Source organism: Oncorhynchus kisutch, linkage group LG20 (genome assembly GCF_002021735.2).
Source record: "Oncorhynchus kisutch isolate 150728-3 linkage group LG20, Okis_V2, whole genome shotgun sequence".
NCBI classification, from domain to species: Eukaryota; Metazoa; Chordata; class Actinopteri; order Salmoniformes; family Salmonidae; genus Oncorhynchus; species Oncorhynchus kisutch.
Window position 1 is genome coordinate 52560783 of NC_034193.2, and position 6964 is coordinate 52567746.

Sequence of the window (6964 nt, forward strand, 5' to 3'; positions counted from 1 at the left end):
CTGGTCATGTCCGCTGGTCTCATTGGCTTCTATTTGTAAATGGTCATAGAAATGAAAGGAAATGTGTTGGCAACATACAGAAACAGTAGAATATGTTTAGAAGATTTGATCTTTAAAATGTTCTGCTGTAGGTCCACTAAGGCTATGCTCACCAGACAGTCAGCGTGCCACATCATAATACATCATGTATATACAGTATAACAGAATATATTGGCACCTATTCATCCAAAGTAGGCAGATGCTGCATGAAGTGTGTGATGATGTATGCCAGAATGAAGAGGGATTCTAGAACCAACAGATGACTGGATAAACAACATTTATCAGTTCTGTACCGACATGAAAAAGAGTAGTGAGTACTCAGGCAGTGCCTTATGGTTAAGAAGTATCCTGGGTATTAGAACTGGCACGTGCAATAAATCAATAGTCGAGCCTTGCCATTGAACCGCATCAGAATAAATGTACCGCGTCAGAACACTAATTCCCTACCAGCTTTTCAGTAAACATAGACTGCAGGGTGAGAGGGGGAGGAGGGGCGAGGGCATGGGGTGCGGAGGGGGTAGGAGGAAGGGTGTGCTCAATGGGGAGGGGAGGGTGAGGAGGAGTGAGGCAGACGGGTGAGGGGTAAGGGAGGGGAATTCATTCATTAATGACGACATTAAACTCCACAGTCTACCACGCCAACACTGGCACTGTCTCTGACAGAAACTCTGCTTATTTACTCTACAAAGTACATCAAGAGGAATAAGGTTTACACAGATAATTACCCCAGACACTTTCCCTCCTCATAAGATATAATTCCTGCACCACTTGCCCAAATAAACTGCATTAAGAGCAACCACATGTAGCCACTTCACTATGGTGTGAGGGGATAGCTTGGCGTAGACCAGGTCACAAAATGGCAGCTCATGGCCATATCACTGAGCGGTGGTGCATTAAGTGGCGTTCGTGCTTGTAAGACATGTTAGCACATTAAAAGATGTTAATATTTGACCCCAATTGTAAATGGAGTTAGTATAGACTCTCCTTCCCACAGTGGTTCTTGTAAGGAGCATAGTTTATGAATACCAACTGCTTCTCAAATAAACCTTTCCACCCAGTGCCACACACATACCCTCAGATAAAAACCGCTAGACTCCAGTATAGGCTACGCTAGAATACAATATCAAACGGTGGAAGTAGGTAAATAAACACATTTAAGAGGCCAGTGCTGCATTTCCTTATCAGTCAATCTGCCTCCATATTGCTGTTTTTGCTTATAATATACCCTTAAGAGCTGTAATATATACAGTGTAGTGTGTTATTACTGTAACATATACAGTATAGTGTGTTGTGTTATTACTGTAATATATACAGTATAGTGTGTTGTGTTATTACTGTAATATATACAGTATAGTGTGTTGTGTTATTACTGTAACATATACAGTATAGTGTGTTGTGTTATTACTGTAACATATACAGTATAGTGTGTTGTGTTATTACTGTAACATATACAGTATAGTGTGTTGTATTATTACTGTAACATATACAGTATAGTGTGTTGTGTTATTACTGTAATATATACAGTATAGCGTGTTGTATTATTACTGTAACATATACAGTATAGTGTGTTGTGTTATTACTGTAATATATACAGAAGAGTGTGTTGTGTTATTACTGTAATATATACAGTATAGTGTGTTGTGTTATTACTGTAATATATACAGTATAGCGTGTTGTATTATTACTGTAACATATACAGTATAGTGTGTTATGTTATTACTGTAATATATACAGTATAGTGTGTTGTGTTATTACTGTAATATATACAGTATAGTGTGTTGTGTTATTACTGTAATACAGTATACAGTATAGTGTGTTGTGTTATTACTGTAACATATACAGTATAGTGTGTTGTGTTATTACTGTAACACATACAGTATAGTGTGTTGTATTATTACTGTAATATATACAGGTTATAACTGTCACTCAACTCAGCAGCATGTCCTCCATGTAGACATAATGTGCTTTACTACTGTCTTGAGGAACAACTTTCCCCAAACAGCAGATCTAGGACAAGATGACCTGTTCCTCAACCCTATCCATAACTATAAGGTGGAAAAGAAACATCTAATCCTGGACCAGCATTTAGGGTACAACTTCTAACAACTTCTAACTCCTACAGTGGTTTCATGACAGAAACCCATGTCAATACTCACCTCTAGTGGATTATAAAGTCAAATCTGTCCCTCTTTCAAATTCCAAATGGTCCTACAATAAGATATCACAGCCAAGGAGGATATAGGAAATGATTATTATTGTTTTGACATCCACATTAATTTCCGTTATTGAATATTTACCATGTCATTATTCTGTTTGTGTTTCAGGCAAATTCACCCAATCACACTCAGCACTTATCTAGTGGGCTATGGTTTACAGTAGCCAGTTTGGTTGCTGTCCAACTGGTCTCGGTCAGGACAGTCAAATAAGCAGCAGTGAGAGTTCACAAGGAAACTATTTCTCCCACGTTCCATTGGCTCATTGCGGAGAGAGGAGCAAGGCACTGATTTCCCATGAGGTGAACAGACCCCCCTATGTCTAGGGAACTGTCCCTCTACACACCCAAGTCCAGTGGGTTCTTTCTCTCTCTCCTCTTCTATCTCTCTCTCTGTGTATCTCTATCCTTCTCCTCTCTTCACCCTCCTATTTCTGTCTGTATAACTCTTTCTCTCAACCTTTCTCCCTCTCTCTCCTTCCTTCCATCCAGTGGGGTAAAGTCCTTAAATAAAACTACTTTAAAGTACTACTTAAGTCGTTTTTTGGGGTATCTGTACTTTACTTTACTATTGATATTTTTGCCAGCTTTTACCTTTAATTCACTACATTCCTAAAGAACATAATATAATTTTTACTCCATACATTTTCCCTGACACCCAATTCACACACTTATCAAGAGAACATCTCTGGTCATCCCTACTGTCTCTTATCTGGCGGACTCACTCAACACAAATGCATTATTTGTAAATTATATCTGAGTGTTGGAGTGTGCCCCAGGCTATCCATCAATAAAAACATTACTAAATAAATTGTGCCGTCTGGTTTGCTTAATATAAGGAATTTGAAATGGTTTATACTTTTTAGCAATTCCATTCACCTGAGTATATTTAAAACCAAATACTTCTAGACTTTTACTCAAGTTGTATTTTACTGGGTGACTTTCACTTATACTTGAATCATTTTCTATTAAGGTACAGTATGTTTACTTTTACTCAAGTATGACAATTGAGTACTTTTTCCACCACTGCTTCCATCCCCCCTTTAACTAGGAGCGTAGCCAGATTCACCACAATAAACTTGTTGGTGGGATGATATGACCATGAAGACAGCCTCAGGAGAACAAGACGAAAAAGTGGAAAGATGTTTACTGAACTTCTACTGGGACAATCTATTAATACACGTCTGGCACGGCATTGAGCGGCCGGGGACTGTGACATTGTCAAGAATGTCCAAAACAGTACTGAAGATGAGCATGGAAATATACGATATCAACAACTATGATGGGATTATTCTAGAAGTATCAGGGGAGATTGAGATGTTTTCCTATTCACAGATATGGATATTGGACAGTAGGCCTTATGTAGATTTGATACATCCACAAGGGCCCAATGATGACCTATGAACTATAGACATACATATACTGGAAAGTGACAAACCCCAAATAAAATGGTCATAGATCGATGTGAGATGGCATGGTTGAAAGTTTTTTTTATGAATACCGAGAATCCTAATAATGACCTCTATATCCAGGCTGTAGCCATGGTTTCACAATATGGGCTACGCACAGAGAGCAGACAGAGACAAAGAGAGCATTGTATTCCTCTACCAACTCTTCATGCTTCATTTCACACTGGAACGCTACTGCAGATAACCAGGCTATTACGCAATGTGTTCCAATACAATACAGTGTGTGCTCCCCAAATGGGACCCTATTCCCTATAAAGTGCACTACTTTTGACAAGGGCTCTGGTCAAAAGTAGTGCACTAGTTAGGGATAGGGGCCATTTGGGACACAGACAGTGTGTTCCTTGTTTGACAGGATGTGATGAAAAGAAGCTGATACGTGATGTATTGAACACGATGGACCTTTTTCTTATAGAGGCCATATTACAACATATTGTTATTATTGGGTTCGTTAGCTGAAGCTCAACTAGCTGTGAAACCAATTATAGTGTCACAACATGAACACAACATATCTTGTCTGTACTAAAGTGGGTGGCGGTGTTGAGGGAAAAGTTGGTGCTGTTCAACCCAAGAGGCCTAAAGTACTTTAGCTCCTTGTTAATGTAGTGGGGCACCACTCAGAACCTGCCATGAGTATTCAGACTGTTACCCATCCACCCTCCACCACTATCCCCCTCTCCCTCTCTCTCACTGTCCCTCAGAGATAGAGAGAAGACTCCCTCTCCCTCTCTCTCACTGTCCCTCAGAGATGGAGAGAATACTCCCTCTCTCTCACTGTCCCTCAGAGATGGAGAGAATACTCCCTATCTCTCACTGTCTCTCAGAGATGGAGAGAATACTCCCTCTCCCTCTCTCTCACTGTCCCTCAGAGATGGAGAGAAGACTCCCTCTCCCTCTCTCTCACTGTCCCTCAGAGATGGAGAGAATACTCCCTCTCCCTCTCTCTCACTGTCCCTCAGAGATGGAGAGAATACTCCCTCTCTCTCACTGTCCCTCAGAGATGGAGAGAATACTCCCTCTCTCTCACTGTCCCTCAGAGATGGAGAGAATACTCCCTCTCTCTCACTGTCTCTCAGAGATGGAGAGAATACTCCCTCTTTCTCACTGTCCCTCAGAAATGGAGAGAATACTCCCTCTCCCTCTCTCTCACTGTCCCTCAGAGATGGAGAGAATACTCCCTCTCTCTCACTGTCCTTCAGAGATGGAGAGAATACTCCCTCTCCCTCTCACTGTCCTTCAGAGATGGAGAGAATACTCCCTCTCTCTCACTGTCCCTCGGAGATGGAGAGAATACTCCCTCTCTCTCACTGTCCCTCAGAGATGGAGAGAATACTCCCTCTCTCTCACTGTCCCTCAGAGATGGAGAGAATACTAATAACATGCAAACTAGGGGTGTATGGAGAGATGGGAGGGGGGAAGAGGGGTACAACAACTAAAAAGGGTGCAGAACAAAGGCTGGGGGGCGCCAAAAGAGGGGCGCCAAGTTTCCACGACAACAGAACAGAGCCAAGAATAGTTGGGGGGAGTCACATGGTGGCGATGGCTTTTAAATCAGCGAGTGGAGCTTGAAGCCTGGGATCAGTCCATGTGGTGGATGCCAATGGCAACAATATGAGTGGGATTGGGACCCACAACCACAGTAGTGTGACGGTGATGGCGTTTGATATGAACAGGACCGCGGCTCTCACCACGGTCGACCAGGATGTGAACGCAGCAGTACATGGTAGGTAAGGTCAACTATAGGGCTGCTTTTTGGTACCTATAAACATATTGTAAGAAGGCTTACTGTTGAATCTAGCCTCCTCATTTGTAAGTTGAATTGGGAGTGTTGTTAGTTGAGTGGGACTTTGTGTCTTGAATACGTTTCAGTGTTTGTCTTGAAATGAAGGTGAACCTTAGTCTTCACTTGTTTTCCCTTCTTCTTAGAATATGGTCACCGTAGTCACTTGTTCCTATCCTTCTTCTTCCAGAGTTCAACGTCTTCAACATCATCCTAATGTCTCTAGCCTTGTGTGTTCTCACCATCACTGGCCTGTTCTGCAGCATATCCTGTCACAACCGCAGACGGTAAGACTTGATGTACTACAATACCCATAATGCTGTGTACTACATGAATCTTTGCAAAGATTGTATATTATATTGACAAGATATTGGATATGTCCTCAAATAAGGAAGGCAGGCCGGAGGAGGTGAAATCAGGTGGAACCATTCTAGCCAATGAGAGATAATCGTGTAAACAGGCCATAGAGTTAGATAGAGCACTCATCTTTGTATCTGGGGCATTATAGCATCTGTTAGAGAGCATTGGCAGCGCCATTGAGGCTAACTCTAAGTCTTCATCATGGGAATCCCTCATAGCTCATAGGAATCCCCACTCAGTTGACTACTTTAAAATGGTGGAGGCCCTCAATGGCAAGGTCCATTCTAAAACATGTTATATCCATGATGAGTGTTCTATCTATCTCTATGACAAAAGGCAGCTCTCCGATATAAAGTCGGTTTTTGGGCAAGTTGTAGAAATTCCACGTGTCCACTTATATCAGTGCATTCGTAACAACCATTATGAAATGTAAATTCGATCAAATAAGCCTCAAATAGCAAATGAGCAATTACATTTTTTTATTGACAAATTCAACACTCTCGTTGACCTCCATAAAAAAAAATATTTTTGTAAATAAATTATTTTTGTGGACAGATTTTGGGTGGAGTAAAACCTCTCGCTTTGCATCTCCTGTCACAGTCACAGGAGGTAAGGCTTGTTGTACTACAGTACCCATAATTCCCTATACTTCATATATATCTTAGTAAAGAGGCTCTACAGCATCTCCTGTCACAGTCGCAGGAGGTCATCTGTCTCTGGGTCATGTTTATATCTCTGGCTTACAATTACCTCTCTGAGTCATGTTGGCATCCTCAGCTAGTCATCTTAGTAATGACTCTCACTCATTAGCCTACATTGGAGCAAACTAAATATTTGGTAATTGAATATGATGCTTAAATTACATTTGAACCTTTGAAGGTTGTTTTGGTGACAAACCTAGACGTGTCCAGAGGAGGCTGGTGGAAGGAGCTGTAGGAGGCCAGCTCAATGTAGAGGCTGGAATGGAATTAATGGAACGGAGTCAAACATGTCATTTCCCTGTTTGATGCGTTTAATACCTTTCCATTTATTCCATTCCAGCCATTACATTACAATGAGCCCGGCTTCCTCTGGCGTAGCCTTTTCCTCACTCTACGACTCCACATT